Source organism: Musca autumnalis, unplaced genomic scaffold (assembly GCF_047663935.1).
Source record: "Musca autumnalis isolate F117 unplaced genomic scaffold, ASM4766393v1 scaffold_1, whole genome shotgun sequence".
NCBI classification, from domain to species: domain Eukaryota; kingdom Metazoa; phylum Arthropoda; class Insecta; order Diptera; family Muscidae; genus Musca; species Musca autumnalis.
In genome coordinates this window covers 271,387,745-271,410,967 of record NW_027411644.1, presented here as the reverse complement: position 1 = coordinate 271,410,967, position 23,223 = coordinate 271,387,745, and the positions used below count along the sequence as shown (strand labels likewise).

The window sequence follows — 23,223 nt, the reverse complement described above, 5'->3', positions numbered from 1 at the left end:
TTCAAAAATCAAAGCGTTAATTTTCGATTTTTAATTTATTGAGGCAAAGATGGAAAAATTATTTGTCACTTTGGTCCATGTGGTGTTTAATATTTCACATTTGTGTCGTAAGTGTGGATATGGAACAAATCGAAAAAAATTATATTTTTAAAATATTCTCTTTTATTACTTATTTAGCTGGCCCATTACAGAACATTTGTTCCATAGACCGAACTAAGAAAATATCTCCAATTCTCTCTGTTTAGTGCCATGAACGATGCGTCTTAACTAACTTTAAACGAATACCCTTGAAAATTTTTGTGGATTCTAAAGCAGCAATGATCATAGATGAGAAAAATCCAAAGACAAGAAAAAGTCGCGGGAGGAATTTGAAAATAAATCGCGGTCAAAATTCACATTTTTAGGATTTTTTCGATTTTCATGATTTTGGTGAAAGCGGCAAGTACTATCGAAATGAGACTACAGGAAATGTTGTAACAGTGAAAATCCTCTACAACATTTTCTTTAGTTCCATTTCGATAGGACGTGCGGTTTCCAAGTAAAACCGTGAAAACATAAAAACCCCTAAAAGTGTGAACTTTGATAGTTTCAGAATCCACAAAAACTTCCCAGGGTAAGCACCTTCCATATAAATTTAGTTAAGGCGCACCGTGAATGCATTTATAAAATTGATGATAACATGAAAAAAGGCAAAAAAAATCAGACGACATTTTTGGAGTAGATACCAGGGTTTCGGAGTCGAGGTATTTTTGGCTCACATATTTTTAACTTTGTCCTAAATTTGGCCTATATAGGATAATGTGTTAGTTTTTCCTTACATATTCATTGGAAAGGGAATACATTCAAAGATATCAATATTGTATCTGCCGAATATTACATTGAAAAATAGCAAAGTTAGAAAAATAGCAAAGTTAGTTTGCAAAGAAAATCTTTAAGCGTGAGAAAATCTTTAAGCTTTCAAAATACATATGTGAAAATGAAGGGGCAATACAAATCATAAGCACTACATGCAATAAAAATTATAGGCAATTCATGACCAAGTTTCAGACTGGATGTAATCCAACATTTTAGTGTGCTTAGCCTTAAAAGGAGACTCCCAGTTGTAAAGCGCAATAAAATGCATTTTTCATGATTTTTTTTTTCGAGAAAACTACGTAACTTTTTGGCAGTTTTTTCTTCATCTGAAAGAGAAAAATATTACGAAGTTTTGAGGCCGTCTACGAAACCCTGTTTTTATTAAAGCATTTTGCGGTGCCAATTCTAGCTCGAAAACGAATAAACCAATTGTCATATATTTTTGTGGCCGAATTCGAGAAAAACACAGCTTAAAAATCACTCGTTTGTGCGGTTGTTTATATTTTTGTCCGCGTATATTGTTGTTTTTTACGTCACCTGATACACTATACATTATTAAACATTGCTTATTTTCTGCTCCACGATATTCTTCACATTTATTGGTACGAGAACTGTAAAAGTGTAAACCGCGCGGTGAATAATATCAGTTTTAATTTTACCAAAATATATTTTATTTTTGACTATAATTATTTTCACTCATTCCGCGAAAAGAAGAAGTCTAACTTCACGAACGTAAACAAAAACAATATCAGCTGACCCTCTCGAACTAATACTGGTATTAGTGTGAGACAAACAGCGAGTACCTGTGTACCCATATCAAAACTGTAACCGTGTAGTGCCTTGCGATTATTGATCACGTGTCGCAAAATAAAATTATCCACTTTGCGTTTTCTACTAATTGGATCGCAAGACTATAAAATAACGATGGCTAGTTTGAAAAACGTATGTGATGGTGAAATTACCCCACATGTTGACGATGATATCGGTTCCGCAAAACGGCCAAGGGAGTCTTTTCTTAATTTAACGATAGATAAAACGGTTAAAACACCACGTCTATCTTCCACAGACTCTGCGTTTCGCATTCTCAACGTGGTGGAAAAACGTCTGGAAGATCATTTTGATAAAATAAAACAATTGATGCATGAAACGGAATTAAAAATATTATCCGGGCTAAACGAAAAAGTTTGTGAGTTGGACTTAAGACTTACTGAAGTCGAGAAAAAGCTATTAGATAAGGTGGATAAAAAAATCATTGAAGTTGAAAAGACTGTAAACAGTATTGAAACTCGAATTAACAATTTAGAATCTTTCAATGAAAAACAATATGAAAATGAAATAATCAAAATAAAACAACAACTACAACGTCAAGAAAATCTTGCCGTTTCGTGCGACCTCAGGATTTCTGGCGTGCCATACATCGAAAATGAAAACTTGCACGAATGTTTCCAAGTCATCTGTGATGTAATTGCCACAAATGTTCCTGCATATACTTCTATCTTCCGACTCCGCTATAATAAATCTGAGTCGGACGTCATCATTGCTAAATTAACATCGGCTTATGACAAAAATTACTTCCTCAAATGCTATGCCCTCTTTAAAAAGAATACGAAAAGTAATCTTACTCTGTCGCACATTGGTCTACAATCCGATAAACCCATATATGTGAATGAAAATCTCACAAGTACAAACTATAAAATTCTACAAGCCGCCATAAAGCTTAGAAAGCAAAACGCCATCTTCTCTGCTTATTCGCTTCGCGGTCTAGTATACGTAAAACTAAAGCAAACTGATCAACCCGTGCACATAGATGATTTAAATAAGTTAAATTATTTATTTCGCAGCAATCATAACAATACATCGGAATAAAACTGATTATTACACTCAAAATAAATCACTCAACATACATCTCGATCAAATCACCATAGTCTCTATCAACTACATAATATTCCAACTTCCTGTCTTCTTGTTCATTTTAACAATATATTACAGCAACCGTTCCTTACAAACTCACAGCGCTGTTCGAAGTCATTTCTCGTCACAACTTCATCACTCCAATGGATCCTCATCAATTTACTATAGCATTGCCTTAAAATTACTTTATTATGTCTTCATCAAATGAAATGTCATTGTATGGTTCCAGAGATAATGTCAAAACTCTCATCAATATTCTTAGTAATCGAAAAGAAGGTCTGCGAATTTGCCATATCAATGCTCAAAGTTTATGCAAAAAAATTGACGAATTTCGACATATATTTGAAGATTCCTCAGTGGATATTATCTGCATATCTGAGACCTGGTTCAATAATTCCATCACTGATTCGATGGTACATGCCAATGGGTTCAAAATTATTCGAAATGACAGAACCACTCATGCTGGAGGTGTAGCAATCTTTGTTAAAACAAATATACAATGCAAAGTGCTAAGTAAATCGTGTAAAGAAGATCGTATTGAGTATATCTTCATCGAAGTTACTATAAATAGAAACAAACTATTCCTAGCTTGCGTCTACAGGCCCAATAAACACATTAACTACGATGAGCTAATAACGCGAATTGAAAATTTCACTGTTCAATACACAGATATTATAATTACTGGAGATATTAATTGTAATTTGCTGAAACCCAATAATCTTGTACCGAGTCTAAATTCCATTGGCCTCTCGGTGGTAAACTCGAATACACCCACCCATTTTTCCCTCACCTGCAACACCCTTTTAGATCTTTTTATTGTTAACAACACAGAAAAAGTATTACTATATGATCAGTTGTCAGTCCCGAGTTTCTCAAAGCACGATCTAATTTTTATGACTTACGAGTTCAATACACAAACTCAAGCTCATCCAGAGAAATACTACGACTTCCATGGAATTGATATGCAACAGCTCGAATATGACGTTTTGAATATGAATTGGAATGATATATACCACAAACTCAATGTAGATGACCAGATAGATTGCCTACAGCACAAAATATATTGGCTCTTTAGTAACCATGTTCGTCTTCGGAATGTCAAGCCAAAAAAGAATAACCCATGGTTTAGCAACACCATCAAAAGTTTAATTGATGAGAGAGACAGATTTTATGCCCGCTGGAAGCGATATAAGATCCCTTCCTTTCACGAACAATATAAAATTGCAAGAAAAGAAGTAACTAGAATGATACAAATAGCTAAATCTGCGCACTATGAAACCAGATTTCGTACAGCCGCAAACTCAAAAAAGAAATGGAAAGTGATAAAGGAAATTGGAATAGGCAAAAACATGAATCAACCCATTGATGACACTGTTGATGTTGATGAATTGAATAAACAATTCGTGAATGTAAATCAAATCTCTTTACCTCTTCAAACGTCAACAACACATCCCACACAATCATCTGAACTTATCACAACTACTGAGCATGTAAACTCCCTGGAATTTTGTTGTGTCTCATCTTCGGAAGTTTTTAACTCTTGCCTTGCAGTGAAGTCAAATGCCATGGGATTGGATATGATACATCCAAAATTCTTCAAACTTCTCTTACGATTTATTCTTCCGCATGTAACATACATTTTCAACAATATAATAACAAAAAGCACTTACCCTAGCATGTGGAAACATGCAAAAATTATTCCTGTCATTAAACCAAATAGAGACTATAGACCAATTGCGATCCTCCCATACCTATCTAAAGTTTTTGAGAAAATTATCCATAAGCAAATTACAAACTATATTCATGGTCAAAACTTATTATTTGATCGCCAGTCTGGTTTCAAAGCCAAACATAGCTGCATCTCGGCCTTAATGGACGTATCAGAAAACATCCGGAAATCCGTAGATTCGGCAAACACCACTTTTCTAGTCCTATTGGATCACTCGAAAGCTTTCGATTGTGTAAACCACGAGATACTGTGCCACAAACTGAAGACCTTGTTTTATTTCTCAAACACTGCCGTTAAACTTATTAACTCTTACTTGAACCTTAGAACTCAAGCTGTTGTTGCCAATCATAAAGTATCTAGTGCAATGCCCTTAAAAGCCGGTGTTCCACAAGGTTCAATCCTCGGGCCCCTGTTCTTCTCGATGTATATTCAAGATTTGCAAGATCATATCATCCACTCTGAATTTCATGTTTACGCTGATGACGTGCAGCTATACTTAAGCAGTCCTAAAGCTAATATTCAATCTAACATCGCGCTTTTGAATGATGACTTGCGCAGAGTTCATACTTGGGCAACGAATAATGGACTATTTCTAAATCCTTCCAAAACTAAATGCTTGATAATAAGTAAATCAACTACATCACGATCACCGTTGTCAAACAATATCATACTGGACAACCAGGTCATAGACATCGTAAAGGTAGTCAAAAATCTCGGAGTACACTTCAATGATCGACTAACATGGCACAATCACATACAAGTAATCTGCGGAAAATTATTTGGTATGCTAAGAACACTTTACGTTTCTCAATTCTTTACTCCATTGCACATCAGAATGTTGCTAGCAAAAACATATCTTATTCCTCAGCTCTTATATGGATGTGAACTATTTGCATCATGTGACAAAAAGAGTCACCACAGATTAAACGTTGCATACAATGCCATCCTGAGGTACGTTTTTGGTCTCAGGCGGCAAGATAGCCTAGTCTTGTATTCACATAAATTATATGGCGTAACATTTGATAACCTCCTAAAAATTAAAGTCCTGACTTACCTACATAAGATTATATACACAAAGGAACCAAAATATCTTTACGACAATTTAAGTTTCGCCCAATCAAACAGAGGAAAAAAGCTCATCATCCAACGTCATCGAAGTAAATTTTCGGAATGGCACTTCTTTATATACGCAATCAAACTTTGGAACCAACTCCCATACAATAACCAACTTCAAGGCAATGCTGAAATATTCAAGTCTTCTCTTTTCCAAATGTTTGGGCAAATATAATCTATCGAGCTGCTACCATTGGATTCATTATATTTATATATTGTATTAATATTTGTGAATATCGTCTATAGTATTTTTAGGATTAAACTCAATCTTCTGTCTCTATTTCTTTTCATTCTATTAATTATGTATTCCCAATCTAACTATATTGTACACATTTAAAGATTATGTTTTTCATTATACGTTTTGTAATATCAATAACCCACACTCTCATTTATAACACTTAGTTGTTGTCGTGTGGGATATCAAATAAATAAATATAAATAAATAAATAAATAAATATGCTGCATACAAAATAAAATAAATTGTTCCCATCCAACGCTCATACTAAGACAATATTGTTCCGATGGACTTAAAAATTTTACCACATATTCTATGCTATTTATACTTTCAAATTTTTTTCTGAAATTTATAAGTAGGGATCACTCCTTAAACTAAAATTCAGCGCTTACATTTTAAACGTTGATGTGAAGTGGATAATTTTATTGAAATATTTGAGATATATTGTGTACACCACCCAGCACGAAGGCAGATGGATGTTTTCTGGAACTTGAAAATTAGCACATGATGAGATTTCGTGCATGAAAAATATTCTACAAAAATGTCGCTAGGAAAATTTAATGTAGGGTCGGTCCACTAGGGCGAGAAATCGATGTTGTCATGTTTTCATTGTCCTTTATCACTTTTACCCGATCCTTTCTTGTGATAACTCTGTGATTATGTATTTAACTGAATTTCGTGCATGCTGGCAGACAGATCCGCTTATTTCAATGTCTACATCTAAAGCCCTCATTGAGAGTATATAATGAATACTAGAAGCAAGATTCGCCGTTTGTCAGACTTCTGAGTTATGGCGAGATGAATCTCTCGTTGACCAATAACGAATTTATGATGCCCTAGTAAATATCCTGTGAATTGTCCTTTAACTTAGTATAAGATACCGATTGCATATATGTTTTCTTATACCTTTCTTTTAAAATAAATAAAGATTTTTAAAAAAAGTTCTTGTTCCAAATTGAATGTTATATTTCTATAACGTGGAAAAAATTTCGCCCGGAGTCGGAGTCGAGTTATTTTTTTCGACTCAGACTCTGACTCCAGCAAAATTGCTCGACTCCGACTCGTAGACTCCGAAACCTTGGTAGATACCTCGGAGTATGCAATTGATCATTTTTTTTTTATAAAAACTACTTCCAAACTTTCTGAAAAAAAAATAAATTATGGTACTTGTCAACATACTAGTTATCAGAAAAAGTCTATTTTATCATTTGCAAAAAAAAACCTAGTAAATGTACCGTTATAACGGCCAATAACCATTAAATGCAATACTACCAGTATGTTTGGAAAAATACTGTATTAATGATTTTTACTTACATCTTGGTTAGTTTTCGGACTTTTTATCCGTTGGATTTGAATTTCGCCCACAGTGCGTCGTATGAACCACGAGCTTTATCTGCTATACAACGACATCAGTATAGTTAAACGTATCAAAATACAACGATTGCGTTGGCTGAGATGATGAACCTGCCAAAAAGGCATATAAATACGGGCCACACGGCGCACAATGGTTCAAGAAACGATTTTCCTGGCCAAAAATCAAAATTTTGTTTTTCACAGATATTTAACTTCTATATGGGAATCAATAGTAAACATAATGATACTAAGGAAACCAAAAAATAGGTCAAAATATTGGAAGTTGCGGGCGTAGAGTGCCCCTAAAGACGAACATTTTTCCCAGGTTTGAGAAATACGTAACTTTTGCAAACTTCTGGAGAAAGAAATAGCTTTTTCTCGGAAACTATAACAGATATTGTGTTCATTATTTTTTTTATTAGGTAGGTAGGATTGTGGCCTTTAAATGTAGCGTTTACACTACATGAGCTATTTTATTTTTCCGCAGGTACTAAATTTTATGAAATTCCATATTTAGTGGACTAGAACTTTTGTGGAACAACATGGAACAATGTTCTGTTTTCACAGAAATATGCCCTAGAGTCTCCTCTTTCAGCCCATATATACTATATATAACGTCCCGTTCCGTCCGTTTAACACATTTTTAAATTTATTGAAATTATATGGGTAAAAATGTGTGTTTTTTCCATATCATTTTCCATATGAATTACAGTTTTTTACACAAATTAACATTTTTTGGAGTATATGAGTTTTTATATGAGTTTTATAAGTGTTATGAAAACCCAAGGACTATTTTCTTTAATTGGAAAACTTTTTGTTTGGTTTTTTGGTATTTTTATAGTTTATTTATTGGTGTTTGACCATTTTTAATATATAGGAAGAGATATAACATAAAAACACTCATATGTAGATGAAAAATAGTAAAAAAATTCAAAAGTTCAATTTTGACCTTGAATTCCTCTGCAACTACGAGACCGAAATTGACCGCTTATAATTCATCGGAAAGCTGATTGTGTTATCAGTCTAACAAAAAAAAACAAAAAAAGAATTATGAAAATTCTCTATCCGTTCAAAAATTTCAGAATTTTGACCAGGAAAAAACGATTCTGAACCACTGTGCGGCGGTGCACGCAGAACTGGCAGGCCAAGCCTTCGATGGAGCAAACAAGTGGGAGACGAGATCGAAAAAACGCGGTATTTCAGAAAGAAATAAAAACCTTACAGAGAGGAATGGAAATATTTTCTAAGTTCGGCTTATAGGACAAATGTTCTGTAATAGGCCAACAAGTCCGATAGATCCTGGACTTTGTCATGTTAATAGTAATTATGGACGTTCCTTGTTATTTGTTACCTAATTTTACGTCTTAGTATGAAGCATATAATTTAAGGTATCGAAAAGTTTTTTAAGAAATTCAGATATGTCCGCGTAAAGCGGGATAAATATCATATAGGTAAAATCTAAATAAATATTTTAACATTCGATTGTTTTTAAGTCTGGAGTGTTACCCCCAATGGCTTAAACTTCATCATTACTCTCTATTACAGAGAGTAATGTTTTTCAAAACGAACTGATAGTGTTGCAAAATTTTACTGATCGCTACCAATATCATGATTTCATCCCGGCGAAGGGAATTATCAATTGGCTTATCAGTTTTTGAAATGATGCCTTTTTAGCGAAAAACCGAACTCTTTAAGTGTCTAGTATTCTCATATGAATGAGAATCACACTCACTTTTCGGCTTTTCCAAAGAAACACCAAAATCAAAATATTTTGCAACATGTCAGCACGTATCAACTAAGAATTCTTCGAATTCTGTGAGTTGAACAAACAAAAAACAACGAATGGCACGCGTCGGGGAGATTTGTTTAAAAATAAAAACAAAATTCCAACAACAACCTCACAGGCAACTGTGTTGGTGTTCTTTTCTGGAGTGTTTTCGCCTCGATGTTCCAAATATCCTGACAGCTATGGCATGAATAATCGAACATACATAGGTACGTGGGTAAAAATGCCACAAGCCAAACGGGGGTAAAATGTTAGTAAGAGAAAAAAACAACTAACTTGCAACAGACATATACACCACATTAAATACCAAACAACAAAAACAAGAAGAACGCTGGCAAAGGATATGAGACCAAAAGAAACAAAATGCTAGAGAACAATAAAATATAGCCTCTCCTCATTAACGAGCAAGGAAGATGTGGAAACAAGTGTATTGTTTTATTGCGGAAAGGTGGAACATGATTGTCTCAAGCAATGGAGATTGGCGATGAAAGAGAAATAGAAGAAGCAGCTTTAGCAGCTGGCCAAGAAATGCGCCTGCGTTTAATAGAAATGTGTCCTAAAATTCCTTTGAATGAGAGACAACAAATGACCCTTGGAAACAAACAAAAATCCCCCTTTAAAACATATGTAAACTCTCATGCTCTCCCTCTCACTCGCTGTTTTCTCTCATGCATGGAAAAAGTGAGAACCTGTGATATTTTATTGCTTGGAAAGCACATACCATTGTGAGTGGGTGGGTGGTGTGCTGGGTGTTGAAATGCTTTCACTTTAGTACCAACTGGTACTGAAATTCCAAGCTTGCCTTTGCAGCTCCACCACCCCCCACCCGCTGTGCAAAATTCTAGCTTGTGCACGGGCATGTGATGGTCTCAACGTGTTCTTGCTACCAGACAGAAGTTACCTTTGCTCTGGCCTGGACGACAACAACGAACGCCACGGTTGCTCGTCCGAAGTCTAGTGTAAAAAAAAACACTCACAATACCAAAAAAGAAAAGAATCAAGGAATAAAAAAAAATCAACTTGGACTTGCTAAGACAGACACAAAATTCATATTCAGCATAAAATTATCCTCCAATTAAAAAGCAAACGAAACAAAAAATCGATATTAAAAATTTTATTTAAAACGAATTTAAGGCAAATTGAACGTGTCTGGGTGTTTCGCAGCGGTTATTCGAAATCGACGATCCCTTACCAAAGAAAAAAGTGTCAGTGAAAATTTTCTGCAATTCCAAATAAAGGATTAACAAAAATTACATATCAATACTAACAAAGAGACTGCAGTGGAGAGTCAAACAATAAACGAAAAAACACGGACGGATACTAAAACTTTTTTATTTAAAATAAAATTTTGAAAAAATATAAAATTTAAAGAAAATCTCACTCTCATTGTAAAAAAAAAATCAAGTAGTGAAATAAAAGTGTTCAAAATTAAACAAGTTCCATAAAAATACAAATCGTTTGAAAAGTTTTGACAGTGGCGTCCTCTAACGAGCCCAATACAAACGCCGCCACAGGCAGTGGCAGTAGCGGTGATTCGGCCGCCCTGTTCTCCAAGTTAAGAAGTTTCTCCATCGGCAGTGGCCCAAATTCGCCACAGCGTGTTGTCTCCAATCTACGGGGTTTTATAACAAATCGTTTAAGCAACATAGCACCAAGTGATACAGGTAAGAGGCATTCGAGGCTCTAAGGATGAGGATCACGTAATTTTATATTACGTAACATCAATTAATTGTTAGAGGAGAAAAACTTGTCTTTGTATTTCTTAAAGAAACAAAATAACTATTTTTAGTTCAAATGAAAAGCAAAGAAAGCAGAGATTTGTGTATATAATTTTTTCTTTAAAATTTTATGTACACAAGTAAATTGTATATATGTATATTTTTGGATTAGTATAGTTATATACCTAGCATCAGTGTACGAGTATGTGTAGGTGAAATATATTTTTATTATTTTTATATACTTGTGTATGTATATAACAAAAAATGAACAAGAGGACAAAGACCAAGAAGAACAAGAACATGAACACACACTTTGCAGAACCAATTCAGCTAAATTTTGTTTGTTATTCAGCAAGATTCCTTAAATAGAAACATTTTGGCATTGAAACAGTTGCAGAGAGCTGCTTGAGATATTTTGTAGCAATGGTGAGAGTTTGTTAGACTCCCTATTGAGGTTTTTTCACCTATCGTGTTCTCCATTTCATGAATATTTTCAACAGCAATGGCGTTAATGCGAACGGATCTCAGGCATGCTCACAGCTCTTATGTAATAATTTTGTACGATTCTTTTCGTCTTTAATAAAAGGAAAGAAACATCTAAAATATACAAACTCAATGTAAGAAATTTTGAAGAAAAATTTTAAGATATTAAATAAATGTACAATCTTTAGCAATAGTTTGTACCTTCAACACCACAATAGCTTTAGGCAACCGGTTTCGATTTCTTACCTATACTTGGCTTTCTGCCTTTGCACAGCTAAATATGTAATACAAAATTCTACATCACTACCAGAAACATTAAAGACGAATTTTGTTAAAATTTTAAGTAGCAATATATTAAAGTTGCAAAATGTGGATTAGGGTTATGAGTATTTGTCATTTTTCCTCAAAAATGATTTCCTGTAGTGAGAATGAATGAGATTTTGCCTACTAATGCCTAAAATAACATTCATTCCGTTTTATTATAAAAAAAGCTTCCAAACAAACCACTTTGATTTTTTTTTTTAAATACTATGAAAGGAAAAAAAATCTCCAACAAATTTTTCCTGTTGCACAAATGAATGACCTTTGGCCTATTAATGACTAAAATAACTTTTATTTCACACAAATATTGAAAAAGGTCCCACACAAACCACTTTTAATTTTTATGATATATGAAATGTTATATATAAAATAAAATACTATATGTATATGTAATAATACGACGATAAAATAGTGAGAAACCAACGGTTATGTCATTTCGGTTATGCCGTGTGCCCCTATACCTTGTTTTCAGTTAAATATCTGCTTATAGTGACTTCAAAAGTTCTGAAAAATAAAAGGTTTTTGTGTGGAAAAATGTTTTATCGAATCACTTTATAATTAAGATTTTATGTAATCTTGCGTAGAAACTCATCATGCTAATATACAGGGATATGAGGTTGTAAAAAGGTCATAACCCTAATGTGGATACAGTTTTTGAAAGAATAGTTTTGCTAACTGTATAAAAAACCAGTAAGGAAAGGATCAAAGTCGGGCGGAGCCGACTATATGATACCACTGTGAATAAGTAAAATAAAAATCGGAGCTATATCCAGATCTTAACCGATTTCGATATAATTTGGCACATTTTTTTCCAGACCGTCAGTCTGTCACACATTCAAAATATCATTGAAATCGAACTTATATAGCGTGTTTGGTGCAGCAAATACGTGAAATCGGCCGAAAATATACAGTCTGTCGCAAAAGTTAGTATACACCGTTGAAACCAAAATGTATTAGGGATAAATATCACTATAACTTATTGAAAACAACAAACAATTAACAATTAATTAAAAAATTAATAAAAAACAAGTGAGAAAAGGATATAGTCGGGACGGGGCCGACCATGTGATGCCCTACACCACTACCCCTGTGCATAAGCTTTTCACTGGTAAACATTTCTTTTAGGGAATATAATCCGGCTACCACCAAAAATAATATGCCTCTTTTTCTCCGAGACCCCCATAAGCACCAAAATTTCGTGACCATCCGATTGGAAAAATTTGAAGAATTGGATTCATTACCGACTATTGTGGTATCTCCCTTATGTGACCACCTTCGCCAACCTGTTTTACACCAATGTAAAGGTAATATTTTCTTCTTCCATTGACAGGCTTTGCCGTTGGAATACCCCTACTAGAAGCCGATATATTCACAAAGAATAAAACTTTGAATTTGTCTCCAAAAGAGTTTTCCCCCATTCCGACCCCTAAATATTATCCGACTATCACCAAAATTAATAGGCTTCTTCTTCTGTGGGGCCCCCATTTACCCCTAAAATTTCGTCACTATCCCATCAAAATTCCAACTTGTAGCGTGACTATAAAAAATGGAAAAATTGGGTATACTCGTATTACTGAATTTTGCAATATCTCGGTTTGCTCACTTACGCCAACAAACTTTGCATCAATATAAACGAGATCTTTTCTTCTTCCATTGACGGGTATTCCTTTTGGAATACTCCAACCAGAAGCGGAGATATTCGCATAAGAATTCCTGAATATTATCCGACCATCACCAAACTAAATAGACTTCTTCCTCTGTGATACCCGCATAAACTCCCAAAAAATTCGTGACGATCCGATCAAAATTGCGACCTGTAGCGTGATTACAAACAAATCGGAAAATGGGATGCATTACCGACTATTGCGATATCTCTGTTGTTTGAGCAGCTACGACAACCTACTGTACATCGTTGTAAAGGTGATATTTTCTACTTTCCTTGACAGGTTTTGCTTTTGATATACCTCTTAAAGAAACAGAAATATTGGCTTTGAAATAAAACGTTGACCTTTCTCCAAATAAGTGTTTGCCCATCCCGACCCCTGAATATTATCCAACCATCATCAAAATCAATAGGCTTCTTTCTCTTTGGGACCCCCATTAACCCCCAAAATTTCGTGACGATCCGATCAAAATTGCGACCTGTAGCGTGATTACAAAAAAATCGGAAAATGGGATGCATTATCGACTATTGCCATATCTCTGCTATTTGACCACCTACGATAACCTACTTTACATCGTTGTAAAGACGATATTTTCTACTTTCGTTGCCAGGTTTTGCTTTTGATATACCTTTTATAGAAACAGAGATATTGACTTTGAAATAAAATGTTGACTTTTCTCCAATTAAGTGTTTGCCCATTCCGACCCCTAAATATTATCCGACCATCGCCAAAATCAATAGGCTTCTTTATCTGTGAGACCCCCATTAACCCTAAAATTTTCGTGACGATCCGATCAAAATTGCGACCTGTAGCGTGATTTCCAAAAAAATAGAAAAATGGGATGTATTACCGACTATTGCGATATCTCCATTATTTGGTTACCTACGCCGACCTAGTTTGCATCATTGTAAAGACGGGATCTTCTTCTTTCATAGTCAGGCTTTGCTTTTGGAAAATTTTCAACCAAAGCTGTGATATGCGTCAAAATTATTAAAATTGCAAAAATGAAAATGGGGGTTTTATTTGCTACTATTGTGATATCTTCGTTGTTTAATCACCTACGAGCACCTACCTTACATCATTTGAAAGGTGATATTTTCCACTTTGATTGTTGGGTTTTGCTTTTGGTATACCCCATATAGAAGCTGAGATATTCGCTTTGGAAAAAAACGTTGTCTTTTTATCCACCTATGTTTTTTGCCTTTTCCGACCCCTAAATATTATCCGACCATCACCAAAATCAATAGGCTTCTTCCCCTCCGGGACCCCCATCAACATCCAAAATTTCGTGACGATCCGATCAAAATTGCGACCTGTAGCGTGATTGCAAGGTTTAGATGGACAGACGGACAGACGGACGGACGGACGGACTGACGGACGGACACACATAGCCAGATCGACTCAGCTCGTCGAGACATTCATTTTGGTATATATAAGTATGGGTCTACGACCATTATTTCCATGCGTTACAAACTTTTTGGCCAAAACCAACTTATAATACCCTCCCCACATAGTGGGGGGCAAAATTTTCAAATAAAAATAAAAAATCAGCTTGAGCCAGGCTGGGGTTCGAACCCACGTCCTTGAAAAACACATGGAAAAAAGTGTTGTCACGGCGTGTTAGTGTTCACAACCAAACTCATAACTTTCAAAGGCTACGCTAAGCGTTTGTCATGAAAGCCATACAAAGATTTGAACAAAAAATTCAACTTTGTAAAAAAACAACTTGCATTTGAAAGAGGAAATAAGTTAGAGGATAGCGAAGCCGCCCCACAGTCGATGTGTCTGAGGAGCCTTCCTAAACCAAAGGCGAAACATGCATGTCACACAGTGGTGATTGTGTGGGTTCGTATCGTCGGCTTTCCTTTTTCAAAAAGCATCTCGGTCAGTAAGCTCGTCTCTAACGAGAAATTAATTAAAAAATTAATAAAAAATGACCTTCGCCTAATAGGCAAAATTTTCAAATAAAAACAAACAATTAGGTTTATTTGATAGACAAGAAGGTTGTCTTCCGTAATAACAATTAAAAGTGCGCAATATTTGCATACATTAGCAAATGTAGGGTTCGAATCCCAAAAATACCAAAATTTATGTCGCAAAAGTTAGTATACAACGGAGAATCCTCGTGGAACTGTGTAAAAAATTCTTGATATTTTTGAAAAAATGAAACAAAATCTGTATTTACGATCATCAAGAGGATATTAATTGGTTTTAATGGCAGGTATAGTACTTATAGCGACAAGTTCAACGTACACTGGATCGTAAAACCCATAAAAATGGGTCACCAAAAATACAACTACTGTAGTGACAAAATTCCGGGTGTTATGGCCTGTTTATGAATTCTAAAGCCATGAAATGCTCAGAAAATCTCTAAAGTTTCAATATGGGGTGATCTTGATCGAGTTTCGACTTGTTTAGTTTAAAAAAACGGGAATTTCTTGAAGGAAACCCATACTTTTGAGACCATTGTCCCTTTGAAACTTGTAATAATCCTTAATCTTTACACATAAGGACTTTCCTTTTTAAGTAATTTTCTCACAAATTGTGCCCCTTTTCACATTCCCACCAAAAATAAATAGTAGGAGAACCTCAAGGTCCGTTGTAAGCCTTACAGTTATACTGTCCTACCGGCCTTTCAGCTGTATCGGACATGCTTTTGGTATCCCTAGTTTCTAATGTACTACTATTGTCTAATGAACTACTTCTAACTGATTTATTTAGTTATATTTTGGTCTTAAGTGAAGCGAACACATATTTTCAGAAAGTGTTTGCACAATCGATGCGTTATAACAGCAGAGAAAGCTCTGTATTAAAATGTTAAAAGAGCTATCATATCCTTCTCTGGTGGTCGATTGTCACTGTAGGGCTTACACCGGAACTTGAGGTTCTCCTACTATTTATTTTTGGTGGGAATGTGAAAAAGGACATTATTTGTGAGTAAATAACCTGAAAAGGAAAGTCCTTATGTGTAAGGATTAAGGATTATTACATGTTTCAAAAGGACAACGGCCTCAAAAGTATGGGCTTTCCTCAAGAAATTCCCGTTTCTTCAAACAGGACAAGTCGAAACTCGATCAAGATCACCCCATATTGAAACTTTAGAGCTTTTCTGAGCATTTCATGGCATTAAAAATCATAAACAGGACATAACACCCGGAATTTTGTCGCTACAGTTGTTGTATTTTTAGATGACCAATTTTTGTGGATTTTACGATCCAGTGTACGTTGGACTTGTCACTATAAGTACTATAACTGCCATTAAAACCAATTAATATCCTTTTGATGATCTTAAATACAGATTAGTTTCATTTTGTTCAAAAATGTCAAGAATTCTTTACACAGTTCCAATTTCATCAAAATTCGACGTATATAGTGGGAGCTATATATATGGGAGCTATATCCAAATCTGAACCGATTTTCACCAAAAGCAATAGCGTTCTTCCTATGGCTAAAAAAATTACAGTCCCCAATTTTCAGCTGAATCGGACAAAAAATGCGACCTGTACATTGCGAACAGAAATACATGGACAGACGGACGGACATGCATAAATCGACTCAGAAAGTGATTATTTGTATATCCCCAAAAGGAACTATGGGTCTATTTCGTTTCCTTTTGTATGTTACATACAAATGCACAAAGGCATAATACCCCTTACCACAGTGTGGTGTAGGGTATAAAATACTTGAATTTGAATTGTCCCAATTTGAACTTCTATATCTCAAAAACGGTAAAACCGACGAGAATATCATAGAGGTCAATCTTGTAGACAATTTTCATAGCTACAATAATTGTTTTAGTCCCATTTTGATAGGAAATGCGGTTTCTAAGCAAAATCGCGAAACCCTAAACAACCCTTAAAAATGTCAACTTAAATCGCGATTTATTTAAAAAGCGCTCCGGCGATTTTTTTGTTTTTTTATTGTTCTCATCTATAAACATTGTAGTTTCAGAATCCGCAAAAACTTCCGAGGTGTAAGCACCTTCCATTTAAAATTGTTTCAAGAGCACCGTGTTTATGTGAGAGTTCAAAAAATTTTCTTTGAGCTCTAAAACTGTTAGGAAAAATTTACATAGAAAAATTTTGAAAATCGCTTTTAGAATTTTTTGAAAGCAATACCCAGTTGTTCGGATAACTAGGGAATAACTAGCAATTTTGCTGGCTACTGGTAAAGACCCCTAGTTACCACCCAATCTACTCGCAATGTTATAGACTGGTGAATGTAACATGGGGATGTCATAGGAAGGGGTCTCTTGTGTCCTCACTGCATTACCAGTAACCACCCAATTCGATAGTCGTGTGAAGGCAATTGTCTCTTCATTGCATTACCAGTAATCAGTCAAATCGATAGTCTTGGGAAACCCAATTGTCCCTTCACTGCATTACCAGTAACCAGTCAATTCGGTGAATTATGTGAAGATATGTATCAATACTTACCAAATATATATTAAAAATATTCTTCTTAAATTAATCATCCTTTCTATGATATAGCTCGTAACACGTTCTCTTTTGCATCTTAAATTTGTTCACAACAAACGCATCAATAAATTTTCTTAATTATGAATAAACAAAATGAAAGAATATTTTTTTCTATTTTGTTAAAAAAAGAAGTAATGTGGAAAAGAGATTACAAGAGAGAAACATTGTCGATTACACTATGCATCGGTAGTCTCTAAAATAGTCAATATATTACACGCCGCATTACCTGTAACTAGTGAATTGGCATGATAGGCAGGGAAGCCCATTTCCAGTGGCAAAAGCAGGCTATAGGCTATTTTGTGTGCCATTTTTGGGTGTAAAGTAACTAGAATCAATGAGTAACTAGTTACATGCCTATGTCAAAGTAGACAATTGCTATTTATTGAAAAACTGGGTATAGTCTATGTTATCTTTTGCGGTGTAGGTACCTCGAACACCTCGTGACTACATTTTCATATACTTACGAGGGCGTGGGTTCAAATCGCAGCCTGCCTCATGTTGTATATACACTTTGATACGACTAAAAATTTGCTTCGTCTAAATAATGGTTTTAGAGCTCAAGTTTGTTTGAACGAAATTAGTTTGAGGTAATTTGGAGGCTATTTAGCCCTATCCGTCCGTCTATCTGGCTGGCTGTGCGCACGATAACTCTCGAACGGATCAGCCGTTCGACCCAAATTTTGCACTATTTTGCCCAAACTTAGCTTAAGTCAATGATTTGATTTTTTAGCAGGTTGTCTTTGCGGTCCCATTTACGATGGTTCAATTTTTATCTGGGGCATATCCATTCTTCCTGAGATAAAAGGTGAAAATCTCCAAACGCCCTGACATCAAATCTGCAAGATAACTCTCACAGGAAGTGACTGATTGGACCAAACTTTGCACATCATATTATTTCATCCAGCCATGTAGCAGGTTGGAATATGGAATATGTCGCTCCACTTCTTGGGATCCTTCCACACACAAATCGGAAAAAGTGAAGGTTGTCCTAGGTCATCGGGCTATAAGCTACTTAGAAGATACCAAACAATACAAAGTTCGAAAATGTTCCTAAAATTTGTGCGCACAATAACTCTTGAAGGAAGTAACCGACTTGGTCCATACTTTGTACGTGGTGAAATTTCTACTAGACTTAGATGAGGTTCCAATATGGACTAAATCGGTCCACACATTCGGGTACCTCCCACACAAAATTTCGGAAAAATTCAGTTTAGGACCTGCTCTCGAATTGCTTTGATTTTTTTGCACCAACTTGTATTCACAGCCGCCTATACGACGGTACAAGCATCATCAGGGACAAGTCCATGCTTCCTGAGAAAATAGCTTAACAATTGTAGAAACCCCCATGGCACCATATGTAGGGGCTGGAGAGCACGTTAACTCTCGAACTGATCAACTGATTTGGTCCAAATTTGGCCTTCGTCATATTTTGTCCAAACTTAGTTTCAGTTCGAAGACAAAGTTCATCATTTGTGTCTAAGTGCAGTTTAGGGTCTGTTCGAAGATCCTTTGGAAATGTATACCGATGCTGTTCGTTGGGATCATGTTTACAGCGATATTATATTTTCCGTTGACATGTCCATGCTTCCTGGTAGACAGAGATATACCCTCAGTCTGTGTGAGTTGAAACTTTTATCCACGGACAAATCGAAAGGCGGCCACACAACGGTGATCCTTTTCCTTAAAAATTATGTCTTAGAGGGTTTTCTGAATTTTGTGCCATTTTTTTAACTTGCCGACAAAAACATTGATTTGAGTTAAAACTCAAAAGTGCTGCGGAGGAGGTTCCTGAAGGCATAATCCATTTTCGAAGTTGATTCTCTTTTTGGTGGTCATTTCTTCCCGATAGATATCGCTCCCACCAGTCATTTAAGTTGGTCGCCGTATAATTTAGAGCACACAGGTCCAAAATTTATACGATAACCCAAAAACGAAAAGATATGACTCCCGACATAAAATCCACTTCCATAATGGACTATGTCGATCCATTCCTTTGAGTACCTCCCCCGCAACACTTTTGGACTTAAAACCTAATCCCATTTTTGTCGGCAAGTTCAAATATTCAAAAACGGCCACAAAATTCTGAAAACCCCTACATATATTTAAACTGTCTGTAGATGGAAGTTTCAATTCACATGGGCTTGTTGTGTTTTAACTTTTCGTTTTTATTAATATTTTCTATTGGAACCCCAGTGGGTATGATTGTTATTATAATCTTTTTAATTAATAACAATCATACGTACTGTCTGATATCTTCCAAGCAGCATAGAGCCCGGGGAAAAGCCCTTTCTGTTTTTTTAAAGGTGTAGACGCTTCTTTTAGAACTTAGTTGTGGATGCTTCTTTGTCTCATGAACAAGAATTCAAAGCTTTGGGTTTTCCCATCTACACAGTTTAAGAGGTTATCCCTAGTTGTGTAGACCAAAAAAAGAAAAAAATAATTGTTAATGATTTTTTTTTCAAAGAAACTACCAATATTTCTAATTTTTTCTTTCTTTCTTTCTTTCATCTGAAAGGGCACATCATACATTACTTTTCGATTTTTTGTTGTTCAAACTCTTTTTTGTGAAAGCCTTTTGCGGTGCCAACGCTAGCTCGAAAACGAATAAACCGATCTTCGTAAATTTTTGTGGGCGTTTTAAGAAACTAATAATCTTGTCTTTAAGCGAAACAGAATTTTAAAAAAATTATTTAAAAAAGTCAAAATCAAAATTCGATTTTAACGAAAAATTACCGTTTTTTGTAAAAAAATTGACCGTTTTTTTGTCAAAAAAAATTACCTTTTTTGTCACAAAAAATCGGACATTTTTAAATCTGCCTCGCTTAAAGACAAGTTTTTATCTATTTAATAAGTTCACCAAACCATATAAAGATCGGTCAATTCGTTTTCGATCTGTCATTGGCACCGACTTCAAGTATGCCATTACAAGAAACACGCGTTTAAAGTTTCTACGTTACATACAAATCACAATAAATTGTTGCCTCCCAATGCTCATATTTCAGCTTACCTGTATTTCAAAATAAGCATATAATTTTGTTTCGATTTTTAGAAAGTTGTAAGTAGAGGTAACCCCTTAATAATTTTGATATTTTTAAATTTCCGAGTTGCAAAGATCCCACATTTTCTTATCCCTTCGCTAATAGCACAAGATTGTAGTTTTGTCTTGACGCTGATCATTAATCATTTATTAAATTCTGTTTGAAATTCAAATGTCTTTCGCTCATCAGTGCTGTATGTCTGTCTCTCATTATTACCTATGACCTCGTAAAACATTTTTAATTGAAATCACAATTCAAATGATAACATGAAGGTGTGGAGTTAAAAGCAAAATAGATTCCTTGTCATTGTCTGTGAATATTTAAGCCATGTCTACGATGAAGTGTCTGTCTGTTGGTTGGCAGGTATGTATGTGACTGTGGCAGTATTGTTACCATGACATAAAAACGAAAGAAACACACTGTTACAAGTTTGTCCACAAAAAAGCAACTGTTACGTAACAAATGTAGCATTTTATAAATAAAAGACATAAATACAGACACCACACAACAAACATTGCCACAAATACAAATGTACATAGAAATACCAACATATACGTGTGTGAAGGAGGTTACATGGCAAACTCCTGTCATTTAAACAACAACTTTGTATATTTCCATCAATCAAGTGGGCTATAGAAAAGGAAGAGACAGGAGGCTACACCTCCATACACCTTTGCATACACATTTATTGCGTAACAATGTTTGCCAGTCACTTGGTTTGTTCTTCCAAGAAAAAGAAGAACAAAAACAACAAAATAATTTCTCCCCAGATAATCTAATAAAAAATTCAAAAACTAATTACTTTCTACTTATATGTGTTATATAATAATGTTTTTTGGGCTTATTCAATGGATATAAGTGTGAGTAAATGTGTTTGTGTATGTTTGTCAATTAAACTTTATGAGCAAATCACTTAATTAATTACATAATTGACAGTTAAAGATGACAAGGAGAGAATGGGGTGGGAAATAATAAGAAAGTTTTTATTTCAAGTTATGGCAATTCTTCTATGTTTGTTTGTACTAAGAAATGGAAAAAGTTTTTGTTTTGGTTGCACTTTTTGTTTTGTTGTTCTTCATAACGAAGTTTCCCCAAAGTAATTTGAAAAACTATAAGATACTTTTAGGGGCCATCATCAGTTGTTGGAAAGATAGTTGTGATACTATAAACATGTATAATGCGTTATTAAAACTTTGGTATGCAATTTTGAAAAGTAATTTGGATAACCGATGATACAAATGTTTTTTTAAGAGTTATATAAACTAAATAATTATTTTGTAGTGGTGAAATGGACTTGTTTAATTTGATGAGTTTGGGTCATTGGTTTTGGTGATGGCTATCTAAAACAGTGGAAGGCATTGTGACTCACAAGAGAGACAATGTGCTCTAAGTGAGCGTGAATTGGTTATCGCTCACAGCCTGTGTAGATGCTAACACGTTGTGAGCATCAACAAATGTATGCTCATTGAGAGCACAAGGGAGACCCAAAAATTTTCTCTACCTTACTCTGATCTAAAATTTACAATGTAAATCAAGGGTAGGCATTGTGACTCACAAGAGAGCCCATTTGCTCTAAGTGAGCGTAAATTTGTTATCGCTCACAGCCTGTGTAGATGCTAACACGTTGTGAACAACAACAAATTTTCGCTCATTGAGAGCACAAGAGAGACCCAAAAATTTTCTCTGCCTCACTCTGATGTAAATATTAGAGCAGGGCTCACCAACCACTACAAATTCAACCGATCTGTTTGTATTGGTCACACACATGAGATTGTCCCTCCCTCTCTCTCGCACACAATGTTTAGCGTTAATTCGTTGCAAACAAAGAAGATGATCGGTGGTGAGCGTAACGTTGAAACTCATCAAAATTTAGATTGTATGTGTTCTGGGGTTATGACTTTTTAACAACCTCGTATCCCTGTATGATATTTTGATGAGTTTTTACATTAGATGACATAAAATCTTAATTATAAGGTGATTCGATAATAAAAAAACTTCCGCACAAAAGCTATTAACGTTTTTATTATTCTGAACTTTTGACAATTTTTTGAAGTCACTGTAAACAGCTATTTAACTGAAAATACGACATAACCAAAATAAAACTACCGTTTGTTTCTCACTAATTTTATCATCGTATTATAACATATATATCATTTTATATTACATTGTGCAACAAAATGGATGTGAAACTCTGGGGCAGAGATACATAATTACTTTTGGGGTGAGAAGGTTGAAGTGCTCTACGAAAAGAATCCTTCTTCGATTCGACTGAAGACATGTCATCTCAAAAATAAGATAAAGCAACAGTGAACAAAAATATAACGCTAATTCCTGACGGCTTACAGGGTCTCTAGCAAAAACTTCATCACGCCATAACGCGGAAGTTCGACTCACGGCGGATCTGTCCTTTGGGATTCTTAATATACTCACCAAGGGCTTTCATCTCCAAAAGGATTTATCTCTGCCCCAAAATTCGTGTTCACAGTGTTGTTATAAATTTATTTCATATATCATAAAAATTAAAGTGGTTTGTGCGGGA

At 35.0% G+C, this 23,223-nt stretch overlaps 2 protein-coding genes across 2 annotated transcripts in view; both read left to right on the top strand.

The window, feature by feature from the left end:
- The first annotated feature begins 9,867 nt into the window (after positions 1–9,867).
- Positions 9,868–23,223, top strand: part of ChAT (Choline acetyltransferase) — a 308,371-nt gene continuing 295,015 nt past the window's right edge. Inside the window, exon 1 of the mRNA XM_073961171.1 lies at positions 9,868–10,646. The gene's annotated coding sequence lies outside the window, so the exon portion shown is untranslated. The remainder of the gene's footprint in view (positions 10,647–23,223) is intronic.
- Positions 9,868–23,223, top strand: part of VAChT (Vesicular acetylcholine transporter) — a 94,437-nt gene continuing 81,081 nt past the window's right edge. Inside the window, exon 1 of the mRNA XM_073961173.1 lies at positions 9,868–10,646. The gene's annotated coding sequence lies outside the window, so the exon portion shown is untranslated. The remainder of the gene's footprint in view (positions 10,647–23,223) is intronic.